General features: G+C 45.0%; 1 protein-coding gene and 1 non-coding gene across 2 annotated transcripts in view; both read left to right on the top strand.

Moving 5' to 3' along the window:
• Positions 1-21,613, top strand: part of LOC126267504 (cytosolic non-specific dipeptidase) — a 180,350-nt gene that overhangs the window by 34,067 nt on the left and 124,670 nt on the right. The window lies entirely within an intron of this gene.
• On the top strand, positions 12,289-12,363 carry Trnas-cga (transfer RNA serine (anticodon CGA)). The gene has a single exon. It is a non-coding gene; the product is annotated as a tRNA-Ser (tRNA).

The following is a 21,613-nucleotide window of genomic DNA, read 5'->3' as shown; positions in this document are numbered from 1 at the left end:
AAAAAATCTCGAAAAGTTCTTGACCAGTGTACTTCAGATTTTTACGCGGTGCTCTAGTAAACATTCACACGGACTTAGGCTTTATATATTTTAGTATATAGACATATGTTACTATTTAAAATGGAATTGTTATTACCAAAAATTATATATGTGCATGACTGATCGACCTCAAATTTTTACACGATATGCTAATAAACGTCTGGACGTGCGTTGGCTACATATTACTTTAATATATATATATATATATATATATATATATATATATATATATATATATATATAAAGAGGAAACGCTGTTAGCAAAAAACTCAAAAATTTCCTTACCAATGTTCTTCAGATTTTTATACAATACTCTAAGAAACATTCAGACACTCGTAGGCTATATATTGCAATATGTGATATACAGGGTGATTCAAAAATGCATGTAAATATTTTAAGGGTGTATTTGTGAGGTAAATATAAGACAAAAATGTTCTATACAATTTTTGCTGTACTTGGCTTATTACAGAGTTATGAACAAAACATAATACATTCAATACAACGTAAAGTATTTACTTCCCAGCGTTCACAGTTTAATTCAGTGCATTTGGACTAAAAACGCAAACTGGTAAATAAACGTGACGTAACAAACTGAAACAATTCCTCGCGAATACTGTATTACTTTAGTTCCTGTTGATTGAACTAAATCAATGCAAAATAACTAAGGAAAATACGTGAAGAATTTACAGACTGTACTGTACTGTATTTGCACAAATCTTAATGCAATGCATGTTCAAAATGCTGTCCCTGAACTTGCAGACAGACCCGTGCTCGTCGCCGCAATGATCTCTGCACATTACACAGTCCGTTCAACTCTCCACGAATAATTTCACAACCACCTTCAATTCTTTGTTGTAGCACTTCTCTGTTCGGTACTGCAGAAGAATACACCAATGTCTTTAGTCGGCCCCATAAATAAAAGTCTAAAGGGTTCAGGTCAGGTGATCTGGCTGGCCAAGCAATTGGTCCTCCGCGACCTATCCATCGATGTGGATACGCATCATTGAGGTACGCCCTTACGTTGCGGCTGTAATGGGCAGGAGCACCATCGTGCATAAACCACAAGGTGACTCGTGTTGCAAGAGGGACATCCTGTAACAATCCAGGCAATTCCCCCTCCAAAAATTCGCGGTAAGCGTGCCCAGTCAGCCTTGGAGGGAGAACACGAGGTCCGAGTAAGTCATTCCCCACAATACCACACCAAATGTTTATGGAGAATTGATGTTGATATCCACGCACAATTCTCGCGCCAGGATTGTCGACAGCCCACTGGTGCATATTATGCGAATTGATTACACCCGCACGAGTAAACATGGCCTCATCTGTGAATAATATCCGCCGAATGAACATTGGATCATTCAAATGACGCTCTTGTAACCACTGGCAGAATTGCTGACGGCGAGGATAGTCTGCAGGTGTCAATTCGTGCACTTTGTGCAGGTGAAATGGATGCAACTGTTGTCTCCGAAGCAGCCGCCATACAGTAGATTGTGGAAGTCGTACAGCTGCACTAATTTGTCTCGTACTGATGGCTGGATCTTGGTCTACCAGGTCCAAAACATGTTCCTCGACGTTCACTGCATGCTCAAGTGGTCGACCTGAATGTGGCCCAGGACAAATGCCATACTCACGCATACGTCTGTCCACAGATACAAACGTCTGATGACTTGGTAACCGTCGTCTTGGAAACAGCTCACTGTACCTTCGTCTTGCTGCAAGTGCGTTTCCATCTGCTGCACCATACACAAGTTGCATATCAGCATACTCACTGTTTGAGTACATCATGTGCACGAAACCTGTAGCCTTCCGACGATGAATGAACGACAGGAAGTACGTTTCCGTTACCAACAACATCAGCGCCATCTTCTGTACAGTAGGAGTAAACAGCAATTGCAAACACAAACAAACACTATTCATGCAGTTTCGAATCAACTGTTGGGAGATACGTATGTGCATTACGTACCAGAATATGGCATCCTGCTGCTTGCACTGACGTCGTTTTCCCCCCAGGGGGCTCGCGGTCCTTTCGTGAGTACGTGCGTGGCGAGCACGGGGCCCCGAGCTATTGCAGCCTTCCTTCTTTTTCCGGGCTGCATTTCCTTTCCCTTCCCCTCCTTTCCTGTCCTTCATCCTTCCCTCCGACCTCTCCTCTCCCTCTCTTGGTGTCCCTACTTATGGTGTCCCTCCTTATGTTGGCCCTGCTATTCTCCTGGTTCTGTTGACCTTGCAATTCGGCCTTGTTCTGTAATTCCTTCATCCTTTTGGTATTCTCTGGTCCCCTCTGGGGTTTGACCTCCATCACTAAATTTTCTTCCGTAGTGTGAGCCATTTGGGGAAGAGCACCTTACCTAGTGTCTCCGGCGTGTGCCATCATCATTGATTCCATCGTTTCCTTTACGTCGTTGTTTGACGCTAGGGTCCATAGCCAGCACGGTAGCCAGCCCGTGTGGTGGGGTCGCTATGTACCCTTTTGGTTGAGCCCCCTGAAAACACAGGGATCACACGTCTGATACCTGAGCTGTGACCTCCTCATGTAAGCCTAGGAGTGGTTGCTTGTCGTCCTGGAGCATCGGAACTCCCAGCAATGGCCGCCGTGCCAGACGGCCCTTGCTGTGGCTGGGTGGCGCCCATGAGGAGAGCCCCTGATCGGAGTGGGTGGTATCAGGGCGGACACTATGCTCATGAAACGCATAAGAGTCCACAACTCTGGCCGTTCTCCGGCCGTCTCTTTGACTGGAAAAGATTCTTCACGTGCTGCTTCCTCTGCCCCTTCCGCCTTCCCTTCCGTGGCTACCCCCTGGGAGGAGGGCCAGGTTCGTCGGCTGGGGGCGAAACCTTTCCCTCGCTATCTGGTTTGCGCCAGAACTGATGGGGATACTTTTACTCATACGAAACCTATGTTTTTTGTTGAACACATCGAAGACAAGTTTGGCGAGGTGGACTCTATCAGCAAGATGCGGTCTGGGTCGCTGTTGATTAAAACTGCTTCAGCTACCCAGTCTGCAGCTCTCCGTGCCTGTACCCATCTTGGTACGATTCCTGTGTCAATTACCCCACACCAGTCCTTGAACATGGTGCAAGGTGTAATTTTCCATAGAGACCTCCTCCTTCAATCTGATGAGGAACTTCGGGACAATCTAAGCCGGCGGGGGGTTCACTTTGTTCGGCGGGTTCAGAGGGGTCCGAAGGACAACCGCGTTGACACTGGTGCCTTTATCTTGGCCTTTGAAGGGGACACCCTCCCTGAGAAGGTCAAGATTATGGTCTATCGGTGTGACATGAAGCCATACATCCCACCACCTATGCGATGTTTCAAGTGTTTGCGTTTTGGCCACATGTCTTCGTGCTGTTCGCAGGCCCCCCTCTGTGGTGACTGTGGACATCCGTTCCATGAGGGAAGTTCCTGTGTTCCCCCTCCTGTGTGCGTAAATTGTCGTGGGAATCATTCTTCACGGTCACTGGATTGCCCAGTGTATCAGAAAGAGAAAAAGATACAGGAGTATAAGACTCTTGATCGTCTCACCTATACCGAGGCCCGTAAAAAGTATACACGCCTTCATCCAGTGACCCTGACAACTAGTTATGCTTCAGTAGTATCTTCACCCCCTCCTCCTCATTCCTTACCCCAGTCCCGCACCCCTTTCCTCCCCCCTCCCCCTGCGGTTCCCACACCATCCCCTCCGGGCACCGCTTCCTCTCCCCGGCTGGAGAAGTGTCCTGCTTCTTCGGCGTCTGCCGGTCATGGGCGCCCCTCGCGGGATCCCCCTTCCCGGCACCTTCCAGGCCAAAGGTCTGCTGCCACGCGGCCACCACGAGAACCACGGTCTGCGGGCCCCCAGATCGCCCGCTCTCTTTCTGTTCCCGATCTTGCTGTGGCTGGCTCCATTTTGTTGCACAGCCCTCCACGATCCCAAACAGAAAGAAAGAAGAAGCACAAGTCCCGGGACAAGGAGTCTCTGGTGTCGCCAGAGGTCTCGTCCCCATCTTCACAACCTGTCTCTGACCTGTTATTCATGGATGTCGCCCCCTCCTTGTCGGTGACGGGTGGTGACCCACCGGCATGACTGACATTAGCCTGTTCACCCCCCAATTGACTCATCGTTCTTTGGCTATCCAATGGAACTGTAATGGCTATTACCGTCACCTACCGGAGTTGCAATCCCTTCTTTCGTTTTACTCTGCGGCTTGTGTGGTTCTACAAGAAACTCATTTTACTGGTGGTCACTCACCAACCCTCCGTGGCTTCCGTGCTTTCTGTCGAAATCGGGTCGGCCCCCTACGGGCGTCTGGCGGAGTTTGCACGTTGGTCCGAACGGACATTGCCAGCACGTGGATTCCTCTCCAAACTACATTGGAAGCAGTTGCTGTTAGGATCCACCTGGACTCTGGGGTCACAATTTGCAATCTGTATCTCCCTCCTGACAGAACTCCTACACCTGCCTCCTTAAGTGCCCTCCTTCAGCAACTTCCTCCTCCCTTCCTTATACTTGGCGATTTTAATGCACATCATCCCTTGTGGGGCAGTGCATTTCCATCTAGTCGGGGTCATCTCATTGACCAGTTTATTACCGACCACGACTTGTGCCTTCTTAACGATGGCTCCCCTACCCATTTCAGTGCCGGTCATGGTAGCTTTTCTGCCATTGATCTTTCTCTCTCTTCTCCCTCCCTCCTCCCTTCCCTAAAATGGTCACCGCACGACGACCTTTGCGATAGTGACCACTTCCCGTTGATTCTCTCGCTCCCTTCCCGCTCCCCCATGGACAGATCACCTCGTTGGTCCTTCCAACGTGCCAATTGGCCTCTGTATACTGCACAGGTCGTTTTTTCTCCCTCATTGTCGGATGGTATTGATGATGTCATACGTGACATGTCTGACGCGATTGTTCACGCTGCTAGCCTTGCTATCCCGCGCTCATCTGGACCATTTCGCCGCCGGCAGGTCCCTTGGTGGAGTTCGGACATTGCCGTCGCCATCCGTGATCGCCGTCGAGCTTTGCAACACCTTAAGAGGCATCCATCCGTTGCCAATCTTATTACCTTTAAACGCCTTCGCGCAAAAGCCCGTTACTTAATCAAACGGAGCAAACGGATGTGTTGGGAACGCTTTGTTTCTTCCCTCGGTTCTGCTGTCCCTCTGTCGCGGGTATGGGCTACACTTCGCTCTCTCCAAGGTTGCCATCGGCAGTCTACCCTCCCGGGTCTTCACCTCCCGGATGGCCTTTGCACGGACCCGTTGATTCTCGCGGAACACCTTGCGACCCATTTTGCAACAGCGTTGGCATCAGCCTCCTATCCGGCTGCTTTCCTTCCCCAGAAACAGCGGGCCGAAGCTTCCGCCTTATGTTTTACCCCCAGCCAGTCAGAATCATACAACGACGCTTTTACTGAATGGGAACTTCTTTCCGCACTCTCCTCTTCTCATGATACGGCCCCTGGCCCAGACTCCATTCATAACCAACTGCTTCAACATCTCAGTGCTCCACAACAGCGACATCTTCTCCGGGTATTTAACCGTATTTGGCTCCAGGGTGACTTCCCTTCTCAATGGAGGGATAGCATCGTGGTTCCCGTCATTAAGCCCGGTAAGAACCCCCTGTTCGTCGACAGCTATCGGCCAATTAGTCTGACGAACGTTGTTTGTAAGTTACTTGAACGGATGGTAGCCCGTCGGCTCACTTGGGTCCTCGAATCTCGGCGTCTGTTGTCCCCTTACCAGTGTGGCTTCCGAGAGGGACGGTCTCCGATCGATCATTTACTTCGCTTGGAATCCGCAGTTCGGCAGGCCTTTTCCCAGCGCCGCCATTTGGTTGCTGTATTTTTCGACCTTCGCAAGGCCTATGATACGGCTTGGCGCCATCATATCCTACTTACACTTCATGAGTGGGGTCTTCGGGGCCCACTCCCGATTTTTATCCGCCAGTTCTTGTTTCATCGTTCGTTTAGGGTTAGGGTTGGTACAGTTTTAAGTTCTCCGCGAACCCAGGAGAATGGCATCCCTCAGGGTTCCGTATTGAGTGTACTTCTGTTCCTCATTGCTATAGATGGACTTGTGGCCTCCGTCGGTCCTTTGGTCACTCCTGCTCTGTATGTGGATGATTTCTGCATTTGGGTTAGTTCCTCTTCGATGGCCGCTGCAGAGCGGCAGCTCCAGGGTGCTATACGGCGTGCCTCTGCATGGACCATCTCACACGGATTTCAGTTTTCTCCTTTAAAATCGCGAGTGGTCCACTTTTGTCGCCGTGTGACAGTCCACCCCGATCCAGAGCTCTATCTCAATGCACAACGATTACCTGTGGTCCCACAGTTTCGTTTCCTTGGCCTTCTTTTCGACAACAAGCTCACTTGGCTGCCTCATATCAGACGCCTGAAGATAGGATGTTTCCGTAAACTAAACGTCCTTCGCTTCCTTGCCCACACCTCTTGGGGTGCTGACCGTTCCACTCTCCTCCACCTTTATCGGGCCTTAGTGTTGTCTCGCTTGGACTATGGTTGTCAAGTTTACGGTTCAGCTGCCCCTTCTACATTGCGCCTCTTGGATCCGGTCCACCATCGTGGTATCCGTTTGGCCATCGGTGCCTTCCCGACTAGCCCTGTTGATAGTCTCCTGGTTGAGGCTGGGATCCCCCCCCCCTTTCCGTTCGGCGCTCCCAGCTTCTGGTTTCGTATGCAATCGCTGTCCGTTCCTCTCCCACTCATCCTTCCTATTCTATCCTGTTCCCCGCCCAAGGAAGTCGCCCACCTGACTCCCGCCCTCGGGCGGGTTTACCGGTTGGGCTCCGCCTAGCGTCTCTTCGCCGTGATTTTCAGCTTCCTTCCTTTTCCTGTATCCCACGTTCCCTCCCCAACACACCTCCTTGGTTAGTTCCTCGGCCCCGAGTTCGGATGGATCTCTGCCGAGGTCCGAAAGATTCCGTTCCCCCGATGGTGTTCCGTTGTTTTTTCCGCCGCATTTTATCTGAGTTTCGGGATGCTGTTGTTTTTTACACTGATGGCTCTAAATCTGCTGATCGTGTGGGCTATGCCTTCACCTCCTCTGTAGGCATGGAAAATCATCTCCTGCCAAATGCATGTGGGGTGTTCACTGCGGAATTGATGGCGGTCTCCCGGGCCCTGGCCTTTATTAAACAGTCCAAGCTCAATCGCGTTTTGTTATGTACAGACTCAATGAGTGGCCTTCAGGCACTTGACCAGTGTTTCTCCCGTCATCCCTTGGTCTCCTCCATCCATGACCATCTCGCTGATCTCCACCATGCTGCTTGTTCTGTTAGCTTCCTTTGGGTCCCTGGCCATGTGGGCATCCAAGGAAATGAGCTTGCTGATCGTTTGGCTGGGGGAGCAGTCACTTATCCCCCATTCCCTGTCACCCCTCCTGTGGCGGATTTACGGCTTCATCTCAAATCCCACTTTGCGCAATCATGGGCCACATCCTGGGAGGCTACCTCCTTGTCTAATAAACTTCGTGCGATTAAGGTGACACCTGTCCCATGGCGTTCTTCCTTACGCCTCTCGCGAAAGGACTCAACCACCCTCTGTCGTCTTCGCATCGGCCATACCAGGCTGACCCATGGTTTTCTTTTGCGTGGTGAGCCACCCCCACTTTGTGGTTGTGGAGCTTTCCAGTCAGTGGCCCACATTTTGGTGGAATGCCCCCTTCTTTTAGCTTTGCGTACTAAGTACAGACTTCCCTGCACTTTACCCTTAATATTAGCAGACGATTCCCGGATGGTTGAACTGGTTCTCAGTTTCCTCCGTGAAAGTGATTTTTATTCTCAGTTTTAAGGATTTTCATCTCCCTCTGGAGTAGGGGCAGGGCGGTGAGGGTTGGGATGTCTCCCACTGTAGGCTGTGCTTGGAGATTCCTGACTCCCCTCCCTGGCCATGTTCCTTCTTTTTTCCCTTTTACTGTTTTTATCGCCTTTTAGGTTTGTTTAATCCCTTCTACAATCCGCCCTTTTACACTCTGGCGGTTGAACGCTTTTAAATAGCATGTGGTCTTGCTTGTACTGCATCACAGGTGGGATATTTCCTCTCTTGAGGTTGCCCATTTACTGACTTCCCTCCTTGTGTTTTTATCATTGAAGACACAACTGCACTTTTTTAGCCTTTTACCTTTTACCTTTTATCGTTTTTGACTCTTCTGAGCTGTCCCTCTGTCGGAACTGACCGCCTTTGTAACAAGGGACTGATGACCTTGCTGTTTGGTCCCTTCAACCCCAATCAATCAACCAACCAACCTGACGTCGTTTTGATACGGACATGACTTTCGTATTTTAACGATAACTCTGGAATTAAACGTTTATGGAAAAACATTTATAGAACATTTTTGTCTTATATTTACCTCACAAATACACCTTTAAAATATTTACATGCATTTCTGAATCACCCTGTATAAATATGTATGGCATATAAAGGGAAATGTTGTTACCAAAAATCTCAAAGTTCTTGGCAGATTTATTTCAAATTTTTACATGATTCTCTGATAAACATTCGGACGGACATAGGTTATATATTTCTTTAAACAACAACGTACAAGTTTTCTGTTAAAAGCAACTGCGAGAAACTGTTAACTGTAAGAGAAAAGCATTTAAACCACCAGACAAATTGTTTCTCCAATGTTATATTCTTTCTCCTTACATATAATTTTGAAGTGAACGTAGAGAGACGGTAGGAGGAGATGGACAGGAAGAGAGGAAGGAGGAGATGGGTAGATAGAGGGGGTAGAGGAGGTGAAAAGAGCGAGGAGGAGGAGGAGGAGGAAGAAGTAGTACAAAGAGATGGGGAGGAGAAGGTAAGGACGTGTTTCCGATTCCCACACACATTTAGCAATTGCAAAGCATTGACAGGTTTGCTAGCATTAAACAATAGACATCAAAACTGTTCTTGATTGCAGCTATGAGAGATCACTAGAAGTGGCAGCTCCAGTTCACATAGCGTGTACTGACTGTGAATCAGCCACATTCCACCCGCCACGTGACTTTGATGTTGATTTCAAAGTTCCGCATTCGCGGTATATACTCGTATGCATGACCTGGATGAGGCTGATGGCTCCGCTCCGCGTTTCTCAGCCCTGAGCTGTGCAGCGACTTTCCGTTTATCTGTTCTCATAGTGTCTTTATCACGCCCTTATCGGACATGTCTTCTTAAGTCCATTGTTCCAAAGTAAATCTTGTATTTTCTGATAAAGGGTATGTTATCTACTGTACAACGATGACTTACTGCAGACCTAAAGTTTCGTAGACTATTTTCGTTTTATCTTCACCTATGTACGTATTCCGCAGGCCACCATATCCTCCATGGCGGAGGGTACTTCGTTTCACTACTAGTCATTTCCCTTTCTTTTCCACTCACACTTAGCGACTGTCTATATGACCCCGTATGAGCCCTAATTTCTCTCTTGCCGTCGCAGGCCATACAGGAAATGTACCGTGGTTGCAGCAGAGTCGTTCTGCAGTCGGCTGCAAATGTCGGTTCTCTAAATTTTCCAAATATTGTTTTCCGAAAAGACCGTCGTCCCATATGAATGTACGGACCATCTCCGTGATACGCGTTGACCGAACCTACCAGTAACAAATCTAGCAGCACGCCTCTGAATAGTTTTCACTCCATCCTTTAATGTGAACTCGTGGGGACCCAAATATTCCAGCAGTACTCGAGAATAAGTAGCACTAGCGTTCTATTAGCAGTCTCCTTTGTATGTGAGCTACACGTTCCTAAAATTACCCCAATAAAGTCGACCATTCGATTTCCCGAATACCGTCCTTAAGTGTTCGTTCCATTTCATATCGATTTGCAACGATATGCCTATTTTTTTTCTACAGTTACATCAATTTACAATTCATGACACCAAACAGAAATTCTGTCTGAGTCGACTTGTATCCTTCTACTGCACTCAACAACAATGGTTTCCCGTATTCTACAGCATCAACAAAGAGTTGCAGATGAATGTTAACTCTATTCATCAGATCATTTATGTCATAAAGAAGATGAGAGGTCCTGAGGCGTTCCTGGCGATACCCTTGTCTGCGATGAACTCTAGTCATAGAGGACATGTACTGGGTTAAAAAGTCTTTGGACGACTCACACATTTGAGAACATATTCCGTATGCATCCTTCGTTAACAGTCTGCAGTGGAACATCGTGTCAAACGCTTTCTGGAAATCTAGTCGAGTTGCAGTGTTAATCAGCCTGTTTCGTGACTATCCTAACCTCTCCATTCGTATGTGTGTAAGTTCTTTAAACGCGAATATTTCATCACTGCACCAAATTCTCCGTAGAAATGTTGCAACACGTGAGGCAATACTGACCCTACGACTTTTCTTAGAAGAAAGATTAAGGAAAGGCAAACCTGCGTTTCTAGCATTTGTAGATTTAGAGAAAGCTTTTCATAATGTTGACTGGAATACTCTCTTTCAAATTATGAAGGTGATAGGGGTAAAATACAGGGAGCGAAAGGCTATTTACAATTTGTACAGAAACCAGATGGCAGTTGTAAGAGTCGAGGGGCATGAAAGGGAAGCAGCGGTTGGGGAGGGAGTGAGATAGGGTTGTAACCTATCCCCGATGTTATTCAATCTGTATATTGAGCAAGCAGTAAAGGAAATAAAAGTTAAAATTTGGAGTAGGCATTAAAATCCATGGAGAAGAAATGAAAACTTTGCTGTTTCTGACAGAATTACAATGTCATTGAACCTCAAAGGACTTGGAAGAGCAGTTGAACGGAATTGACAGTGTCTTGAAAGGAAGGTATAAGATGAACATCAACAAAAGCAAAACGAGGATAATGGAATATTGTCGACTTAAGTTGGGTGAAGCTGAGGGAATTAGATTAGGAAATGAGACACTTAAAGTAGTAAAGGAGTTTTGCTATTTGGGGAGCAAAATAACTGATGATGGTCGAAGTAGAGAGGATATAAAATGTAGACTGGCAATGAGAAGAAAAGCGTTTCTGAAGAAGAGAAATTTGTTAACATAGAGTATTGATTTAAGTGTCATAAAGTCGTTTCTGAAAGTTTTTGTATGGAGTGTAGGCATGTATGGAAGTGAAACATGGACGATAACTAGTTTGGACAAGAAGAGAATAGAAGCTTTCGAAATGTGGAGCTACAAAAGAATGCTGAAGATTAGATGGGTAGATCACATAACTAATGATGAGGTATTGGATAGAATTGGGGAGAAGAGGAGTTTGTGGCACAACTTGACTAGAAGAAGGAATCGGTTGGTAGGACATGTTCTGAGCCATCAAGGGATCACCAATTTAGTACTGGAGGGTAAAAATCGTATAGGGAGACCAAGAGATGAATACACTACGCAGATTCAGAAGGATGTAGGTTGCAGTAAGTACTGGGAGATGAAGAAGCTTGCACAGGATAGAGTAGCATGGAGAGCTGCATGATACCAGTCTCAGGACTGAAGACCACAACAACAATGCCAAATTCTGCAAAATGATCTTAAACTGCGCACTTATAAAATCGAACTGGTGCAGGAATTAAACCTCAAGATGCCAAACATAGGCCGCAGTTCGTTGATGAGTGCCCTTCAAGTAACAACGTCTTGTTTTCTGAATAGGCTCATTTTCATCTGAACGGTCACGTCAAGAAGGAACATGAGAAACCCCTTCATTCGCCAAAAGTTATTGTATGGAGTGCGATGTGGGCTCGAGGAATAATTGGCCCTCGTATTTTTTCTAGGGTGAGAGCGGTCGTGCAGATACAGTGAATTCGGAACGGCATGTGATGATGTTAAATGACATTTTGGTGCCTGAACCGCAAAACCTAAGAACAAGGTTTCAACAAGACGGAGCCACAGCACACACGACCATTGCGTCTATACTTACAGAGTTCGTGAAACTTTCCCTGTCCAATTGATCTCCAGGAGGAGTGACATAAATTGGCCCACTTGCAGTCCAGATTTCAGCCTCGTGGATTATTTCTTATAGGGCCCTGTTAAATCTTAAGTGTATGTCAATAATTCAGATTCTCTGGAGCAACTGAAAGAAATTTCCGTAGAAAAGCGCCAGCCATCCTATTGTCTACGTGCCGAGCCGGCATATAAAATTTTGTTCGTCGTTTAAATGAATGCCATAGGCTTGCTGGATTGCATTTAAATGACGTTACTTTCCTGAATTAAATTCCTAAACTGTATATTTCAATAATTAATAAAGATCCAGAATGAGAGCTTCTATAAAGTTTGGAAGGTACGAGACGAGATACTGGCAGAAGTAAAACTGTGAGTACCGGGCGTGAGTCGTGCTTCGATAGCTCAGTTGGTAGAGCACTTGCCCGCGAAAGGCAAAGGTCCCGAGTTCGAGTCTCGGTCGGGCACACAGTTTTAATCTGCCAGGAAGTTTCATTAATAAAGATGTCATAGACTGCAACCTCTATTTTATTTTGGCACATCAGATATAAACTTTGCTTTGGGCACCCTTTATATAAAGGGGATAATTTGTTAGGAAATATCTCATGTTTCTTTTGTTCAAAACCGTAAATCTCTTAAAATTCTTCACAGATTGCATTGAAATTTTGACAAAAATGGTGCGTGCAAGCGTGTTTTCTTTTTTTATATACACACCCATTTTTACAATATATATGAGTAGGAACAACATTGTTATCAAAACCTCTTTAATGTTCGTAAAAGATTTACTTTAAATTTTTATGCGATACTCTAATGAACATTTGGTCCTTTCTTGCAGCCAGTTATAACTACGATAGCATTACATTTTAACCATTAGACAAATTGTTTCTGCCATATATATATTGGTTCTCATTATATATTTCAACAGATATTGTATACACACCAATGTACTGTTTTGTTCTCTTCCTCGCAGACTTGTTTTCACAGAAAACAGGAAAGTTGTATTTCTGGCTTATCGGCTTAATGATTAGAATACTGCTACACTATTACAAGAGAGAGAGAAATTGGCGGGGGGGGGGGGGGGGGAAGGGAAGAGAAAATGGACAGAGAGAGGAGATAGAAACGACAGGCAGACAGGGGGAGGGGGAGTAGATGGTGAAAGAGAGGGAGAGATTAATACTTATATCCAGTCCCCACATACATTAGAAACGTGAGCTTTCTCTTTTCTTTGTTTTCCATTTGGACAAACTGAGCCACAGCAACGTGTGGCCGGGTACAGCTGGTAAGACATGTAATAAAGAAGTGAAACACGTAAAGAGACAGGCAATCGCAGTCTACGAGAGATTGTGTATAATTTTCAGAATTCCGGCGACTAGCAGGTAATTCGAATGCTTAAAGTTTGATGCGGTAATATCAGCAAACACAGTTACCAAAATTGTTATTGAAACCTGTGAAGTAATTGTATCTACCCTTCGGTGATATATTTAGTTAATTAACGATAATCGTATTTTTTGTGGTAATGTGGTGAGGTTCCTATGTATTTCCCAGACTACTAGTCATTCCATATTTATGACGTACTTTTCGATGTACCAGCCTTTCTCTACGCTACTGTGTAATTCAACTAGCTAATGGGCGTTCTATGTTCTCAATTTAATACAGAAAGCAGTGTGCCCCAGTAAGTCCTTCGTTGACCACTCTAAAGTAGTACATACACCGGCTACCCCTTCATAGTCCTATTAAAATTGTTTTGTGTTAAAAGGTTACTCTATAAATTTAATCTGAGAAATGTTAAGCAGAAAGACCAACTGAAAACAGTAACGGTGCTTACTAACGCAGCGCGGCTCATCTGGTTCATAAAAGTCTGTCAATATCTGAATGACGAATATTGGGAAACTGCCCAGTTTTGGACAATCGTCAGAATATTGTTGAGACAGTCAGTACTGCACGTCAACACTTCTATTATTGATAATATGTCAATACTCGCTCTCAGAGGCCAATATATTGACGATTGGACATGTTATTGAAGTAGTGAGGCCTCTTAATAAATCGGTTGTGTTTGAATGTTGGTGCCGACTGTTGAAGGTGGTGACAAGCTCACCGTCCTGCCTCCAGACGACGGCGGCATATAACTGGATGATGATGATGATGATTACTTGTCCGTAACCTACCCCAGTTACTCAACCGGGGAAAGGGGACCTAGCTAAAGCTTGAAGCAGAGTCCGAACCACGTGTCGCTTATTTGAGGTGAAAGCTGGGTTGAAACACAGACTGAAAAACCAGTGGTCCGACCAGGATTCTGAAAGGTGATAACAGCACAATGCAAGCCAGTATCTGTTATTACCACCGTAATCTGTTTGCTGAAACCAGATGTACGATAAAGGCTGCCGCTCGCTGGGCTTCCTTCTCATACCTTTTGTATTCAATATTTTTGTTTATTTTGTACTGTACTTTCTCAACTGAGCAGGCTGTTTTAGATCGGGCCCATTATAGAATCGCGATTCTTTTCAGCCCATTACCAAGCGAACTGGTAGTGGGGCCGTGGGATTTCCCTATTGGGAATAACTGAGATGCTACCAGTTCCGTTATTTACCTGAAAACATTGGTGGGTACTAGAGGATTGGAACTACTTTATTTTCGGGAAGTGTCGTTGATCGTCCCAGAGAAAAACAAATTTTATGTATATGGTTAGTGAAAATATGTTGTGTATGTCAACAATGACTGCACGTCTCCAGTGTTTGTTGTGGCAACATGTAACAGGGCAGGATAGGAATGTACACAGAACAACAAGAGCTCGTTCTACCCCTTCTCTACAACCAAAGACAGCCCGAATGCTTTCGGGGTGTTCCAACAGCTCACCTAGTTATTTGCATGATCTTGAGACACGCTTCCATTTGACACGTGCAGGCTGCCCTCTTATTCATTACTGAAAACATGTCTTGATCCATTAAGACGGCCAAGCGGAAACACCTCTTCCAAGAAAACAGCTGTCATATTCCAGGACTGCGTTGTAGCTAGACATGGGTACACAATACACTGAAACCTTTGTCCTTGACAACCAAATGGGCGGCAAATTAGTTACGGCATAGACCTCTCCTTCGAGGAAACTGGGGTCCACATACTCCAGATTTAGATTTTCTGTGGTTTCCTTAAATCGCTTAAGGTAACCATTTGGAAAATCTACTTCCTATTTCGTGTCCCCTCCCATAGTCAACAAGGTGTTAATACCTTTTGTCTTCCTTTTCTAATACTGTCCATTAGTGATTATCTTTACTTTGTGATGCTATATTATTATAATGTCCAAATGTATAATATGTAAATAAGCTTCACTCATGTTAGACCTTTGCTTTATTGTGTTCGTTTTCCTGTAGTTTATATTACTACTATTTTACTTTGATATGGCACTGTTCCATTTCCTATTTGAAAAAGCGGTTTTCGTATAGAACTACATCACACACTGTGTCATCACGAATATGCACACTTGACGAGGCAATAATGTACCGGAGTCGAGTTCTGATCTGTCCGCCAGTACACCTCTTCAGATAGTAAAATAGAAAATGTTCATGGTTTACCTCATTACAAGGAATACTGCAGAATATTAAGGAAAGTGATTGAGACATCTTAGCAAATGGACTGTGAGAAGAAGGTACTAACGTCAGGCAAGAAATCTAAAGCAATATGGGATATAGTGAAATAGCAGACTGGTAGTACTAGGAGGGAACAGAAGCGTATTGCTCAGAGAATAGATGTTGGGGTGGTAGCAGATGAGTATAGTGTGGCAAATCTCTCTAACAAGTGCTACATATCTGTTATTGATAGGATGTTATTCACAGGGGCAGTAAATAACACCATAGAATACCCGAGACCAGGTTTTACAAATAACTGTAGTGCAATAAATGCGTCATGCATTTTGCTAAAAGAAGTAATACGTACAATAAAATCTTAAAAATCAAAGAATTGTAGAGCTTTGATGAAACATTATCAGATGTAGTTAAATGAGTGTTCTTGTGGGTTTAATAAAACCTTAACGTTATTTGTGCAACTAGTCTGTTATTATGTGAACATTTCTTGATTAGTTGACGTAGAACCACCGTTCAAGGAGGACGATAAAGGAACGCAACCAAACAACTGACCAGTTTCACTTTAGCTTGCTTCTTAACCATCTGAGCTGGAATAACATACTGACCAAGACACAGTTTGGATTTCTCAAAGGCTCCGATGCTGAGAAGACATTTACACATAACATACTCGTTACGTAATTAATTACAAGCTACTTGTAGTTTATGTAATCAGTCAAAGGTATTTCACTATGTGGATTACATCAACTTCTTAAGTAAAACAGAATACTGTGGCCTCACTGGGAACACTGCAAAATGTTTAAAATCATATGTTGTAAACTTTAAAGTGGTTCAAGTGGCTCTGAGCACTATAGGACTTAACACCGGAGGTCATCAGTCCCCTAGAACTTAGAACTACTTAAACCTAACTAATCTAAGGACATTACCCACATCCATGTCCGGAGCAGCAATCGAACCTGCGGCCGTAGCAGTCGCGCGGTTCCGGACTGAAGCGTCTAGAGCCGCGTGGCCACCGCGGCCGGCGTAAACAAAGTGTTTCAGCACGAGAGAGTATCTGTCATTATCAGAGTATGGAGTAACTACGTGTATTACTCCAGAAGGGTCCGGCTTAGGGCCATTGCTTTTTCTTGTATACTTTACATTGCTTGTTTTATTTGCATATGATACAAGTATTGCAATAATCAAAAGTCTTCGATAGTTTCAGAAAATTCTGCTAATTGCATTTTCATTGACATTAATGAATGGTTTGTAACCAACTTACTCTCATTAAACTTTGGAAAGACTCACTACATACATCTCAGAACGTGTAAGAAGTTTCAACTCACCATATGAATGAAGTATGAAGCGCAGATAGAAGAGGCTGACAGAGTTAAATTCCTAGAATTACAACTTGATAAAAAATTCATTTCGAAGCAGCATGCCACAGAATTGTTACAACACCTAAAGAAATCCTTGTTAGCAGTGCGAGTGTTATCAGACATTGTAGACATAAAAATAAAAAAGATGGCATACTTTGCATATTTTCATTCCATAATGTCATACGGTATCTTGTTTTGGCGAACTCAAAGTCAAACAAAAGTTTTCAGTGTCCAAAGACGTGTAATACGCATTATTTATAATGTGGATTGACGAAAAGCATGGAGAAGCTTGTACAAGGAACTGGATATACTATTAGTACTTATCAGTATACACTCCTGGAAATGGAAAGAACACATTGACACCGGTGTGTCAGACCCACCATACTTGCTCCGGACACTGCGAGAGGGCTGTACAAGCAATGATCACACGCACGGCACAGCGGACACACCAGGAACCGCGGTGTTGGCCGTCGAATGGCGCTAGCTGCGCAGCATTTGTGCACCGCCGCCGTCAGTGTCAGCCAGTTTGCCGTGGCATACGGAGCTCCACCGCAGTCTTTAACACTGGTAGCATGCCGCGACAGCGTGGACGTGAACCGTATGTGCAGTTGACGGACTTTGAGCGAGGACGTATAGTGGGCATGCGGGAGGCCGGGTGGACGTACCGCCGAATTGCTCAACACGTGGGGCGTGAGGTCTCCACAGTATATCGATGTTGTCGCCAGTGGTGCACGTGCCCGTCGACCTGGGACCGGACCGCAGCGACGCACGGATGCACGCCAACACCGTAGGATCCTACGCAGTGCCGTAGGGGACCGCACCGCCACTTCCCAGCAAATTAGGGACACTGTTGCTCCTGGGGTATCGGCGAGGACCATTCGCAACCGTCTCCATGAAGCTGGGCTACGGTCCCGCACACCGTTAGGCCGTCTTCCACTCACGCCCCAACATCGTGCAGCCCGCCTCCAGTGGTGTCGCGACAGGCGTGAATGGAGGGACGAATGGAGACGTGTCGTCTTCTGCGATGAGAGTCGCTTCTGCCTTGGTGCCAATGATGGTCGTATGCGTGTTTGGCGCCGTGCAGGTGAGCGCCACAATCAGGACTGCATACGACCGAGGCACACAGGGCCAACACCCGGCATCATGGTGTGGGGAGCGATCTCCTACACTGGCCGTACACCTCTGGTGATCGTCGAGGGGACACTGAATAGTGCACGGTACATCCAAACCGTCATCGAACCCATCGTTCTACCATTCCTAGACCGGCAAGGGAACTTGCTGTTCCAACAGGACAATGCACGTCCGCATGTGTCCCGTGCCACCCAACGTGCTCTAGAAGGTGTAAGTCAACTACCCTGGCTAGCAAGATCTCCGGATCTGTCCCCCATTGAGCATGTTTGGGACTGGATGAAGTGTCGTCTCACGCGGTCTGCACGTCCAGCACGAACGCTGGTCCAACTGAGGCCCCAGGTGGAAATGGCATGGCAAGCCATTACACAGGACTACATCCAGCATCTCTACGATCGTCTCCATGGGAGAATAGCAGCCTGCATTGCTGCGAAAGGTGGATATACACTGTACTAGTGCCGACATTGTGCATGCTCTGTTGCCTGTGTCTATGTGCCTGTGGTTCTGTCAGTGTGATCATGTGATGTATCTGACCCCAGGAATGTGTCAATAAAGTTTCCCCTTCCTGGGACAATGAATTCACGGTGTTCTTATTTCAATTTCCAGGAGTGTATTTACACCTTAATGAAACTTCTAGTAAATAATATATCTCTTTTTCCAACTAACGGCTCAGTTTACAATATTAATACTATGATCAAGAAAATCTACCCAAAGACTTAAAAGCACTTCATAAAGTACGAAAAGGGATCACTATTCAAGAATACACATTTTCAATAACTTGTCAGATAGCATAAAAATTTAGATACAAATGTAGTTCTTTTTAAGAGGAGCTAAGACCGACTTGTGGGCAATTCCTCCTACTCCGTCGACGAATTTCTAAACAGAAATAGTTGATCTGCAGTTCGTATGTATGTATTATTATTACTGATTATTATTGCGGTAATTCTTTTTTAATATCTCATAATGCCTCAAAAATCAGGTAAGTTCCGCCTGCACGAGGATCTCCTCGATACGGATCCATGGTACACGGAATCAGGCGAATCTAATCTAATCTTCATTCTGTGAGTAACGTGATATTGGGAATTCTATTATTTGTTGCTTTCCCTTGGCAGACTTTTTAGGTGTTGACTCAGATGTTATTTCCTATTCTTGACGCAAGGTCAAGTCAGTTTTCTCGCAACGTTAATTTGATGTTATAGACAGGAGTGAGATAATTGACAGAAGAAAGCAGTTTCGTCGTTTTCATATAAATTGCCCCTCCTCTGCCCCCGCAGCGTGTATTGGAGAGAGAGTTTACTGAAAACAAGTTATTTTCTCATGACATTATCAGGGCCTAATGAGGTTATAACAGTACCCCAAAAACACGTATATCAGGCTATGAAGTCTGCAAAGTATTTGGAAAAAGAAGTGCCATACTGTCACAGACTCGCGCACGTAATGCGATTATTGTCTGAAATATTTGTGATCGAAACAAACATTCGACATTTACTGTATGATAAGGACGAAATAATATTTTGTAATGTCAGTGTTAGTATCCAAATAGTCTGTATCATTCTACAGACTGACATATATTTACCCTGAGCAGTTAAAAATGCTTAAAATCACTGTGGCTTGACAACAAACAATCTGGCGATTATGGTGCCCAGGCAAGCGTCTTACTTCACGCCTTTGCTCCTGATGCAAATCTTGCTGCCGGCCGCGGTGGTCTCGCGGTTCTAGGCGCGACTGCTACGGTCGCAGGTTCGAATCCTGCCTCGGGCATAGATGTGTTTGATGTCCTTAGGTTAGTTAGGTTTAAGTAGTTCTAAGTTATAGTGGACTGATGACCTAAGCAGTTGAGTCCCATAGTGCTCAGAGCCATTTGAACCATTTTCTTTGCAAATCTTGCTACGTGGCGTAAGTCGGGTGAATCGGGAATCATTGCATTAGAAGATGCAGCTCACAGTGGGGGATAGTCTTGACAAATTAACATACATCATCGTCTAAAGTGGTTTCATAGATCTCATCAGTTGCTTTTTCTTTAACTACCGTCTTTGGCATAACTTAAAACAGCGGCGAGACAGTCTAAGACTATCACAGAATCTCTACAAAGCTTCGCAGTTAAAATAGGATTTTTTAATTGCGTGGTTCCTGCGACAAAATTCGAACGTGTGCATTATAAGATCTGTAAAAAATGAGAGTATTTATCAACATCATATAAAGTTAACCACTATAAATCAGCTGTTGTATTAAATTTCTGAAGTGGCAACACGTTCGGAAGTTAAAAGTACCATGAAATCGTCCAGTTCGAGGATATTGGTCCGCTGAAGCAACGTATCATTTGGGACCCCCCTCCCCCCCCCACCGTACCATGCCTTTCCCACCTTCCCTCATACTTTATTTGCCGTCCCTCGGGCCCTTGGTAAGAACTTCATAAAAAATTCAAATCTAGTGCACGTGGAAACTGGTTGTTTAACGTTAATAATTACGATACACCCAGTGTATTAATTTTGCACCAAGGGTGTTTTTGGCGTCCTATGTGGACCCTTGTGTCGCTAGGGCCTTAAACAAGTCCTGGATACCACACCCCTTAAACAGGAACTGCTGTGCGTTGTATCTCTAATGTTAGTTTACGCAGGGATAAATACACGGAGGTGAAAGTCGGGATACCTCCAAATATCGTGTCGGACCGCCTTTTGCCCGGCGCAGTGCAGCAATTCGATGTGGCGTGTAGTCGACAAGTCGTTGGGGGAAGTCCCGTGCAGAAATATTGATCAATGCTGTATCTATAGCCGTCCATAATTGCGAAAATGTTGCCAGTGCAGGATTTTGTGCACGAATTGACCTCTCGAATATGTCTCATAAATGATCGATGGGATACATTTCTGGCGATCTGTGTGGCCAAATGTTTCGCTCGATCTATGCAGAATATTCTTCAAAGCAATAACGAACAATTTTGGCCCCATGGCGTATTGTCATCCATAAAAATTTCATCGTTGTGTGGAAACATGGCCTCCAAGTAAACGAACATAACCATATCCAATTAATAACCCAGTCCGTTCCAAGCGTCTAGTTCAAACTACCATTCCGTATTCATAAACTGTTGATTCTCGTCGTTCGACCATAATCGAGTCGGAAACACTTCCACAGGAATCACGTGAATAAAAATGACTGCTCCGCCAATGCTCTGCCCTTTATTACCTTGTGTAAGCAATACTACCGTCATCTGTATAATTTCACATCGCTATCCCGTGACTTTTGTCACATCAGTGTACAGTGAGCAATGGGTGTGCAAAATGGGTTGCAGAGATTTCGAAAACATAAATCGGCCAAACAGGAGGGCCGTCTCATAGACGCTATGAATCTCTAATCGCAAGGCATCACACAAACATATAAACGCAGCCAAGAATACCTTAGGTGAAATTCAGGATAGAATGAGCTTATCCTACACAACAAATAAAGGCTCGTTGTTACGTGTGCTAGAAGAACTGGAGATATTTGTGGGAAAGAAGGGGAAGCCGCAAAATTTATTAAATGAACAGGGTGAGTTCAATTTGAACGAAATTTTTCGTTTATTTAATGTAGTGTTACAGAAGATTAAAATAGTACGTGATTTGCACGTTTCCATATCACTCTTCAATATCAGTCAAATGTGGTAGCTCCCACAACTGTTTTTTGATC

The sequence above is a fragment of the Schistocerca gregaria genome, chromosome 4, assembly GCF_023897955.1.
Source record: "Schistocerca gregaria isolate iqSchGreg1 chromosome 4, iqSchGreg1.2, whole genome shotgun sequence".
In the NCBI taxonomy this organism is placed as follows: domain Eukaryota; kingdom Metazoa; phylum Arthropoda; class Insecta; order Orthoptera; family Acrididae; genus Schistocerca; species Schistocerca gregaria.
The sequence above is the reverse complement of the archived record's forward strand: the minus strand, read 5'-3'. Positions and strand labels throughout refer to the sequence as shown.